The sequence below is a fragment of the Myotis brandtii genome, unplaced genomic scaffold (genome assembly GCF_000412655.1).
Source record: "Myotis brandtii unplaced genomic scaffold, ASM41265v1 scaffold187, whole genome shotgun sequence".
NCBI classification, from domain to species: domain Eukaryota; kingdom Metazoa; phylum Chordata; class Mammalia; order Chiroptera; family Vespertilionidae; genus Myotis; species Myotis brandtii.
This window is the reverse complement of record NW_005356944.1, coordinates 112,419-112,798: the sequence shown is the minus strand read 5'-3', so window position 1 is coordinate 112,798 and position 380 is coordinate 112,419.

The window sequence follows — 380 nt, the reverse complement described above, 5'->3', positions numbered from 1 at the left end:
TAATACTTTCAATAATATTTAAAATAAATTTTTTAAAAAAAATTTAAGTGCACCCCGGCCGGGTGACTTGGTTGGTTGGGGCATCGCCCCATGTACCAAAAGGTTGTGGGTTTGATCCCAGGTTGGGGCACATACGGGAGGCAACCGATGGAGGTTTCTCTCTCACATTGATGTTTCTCTCTCTCTCTCCCTCCCTCCCTCTGCCAGCAGGGACCTCCCCAGCGAAGAGAAGAACCCGCCCTGGACAATAAGATCCCGCATGGGCTCCCGCACCCTGCCGTTTGGACCCCCAGGAATCGCCTTTGTGTGGGCGACCAAGCACCTGCTACCCCAGCGGGGACACGAGCAAGGACCCCAGGCGGCCACGCCCCCGGCCGCCT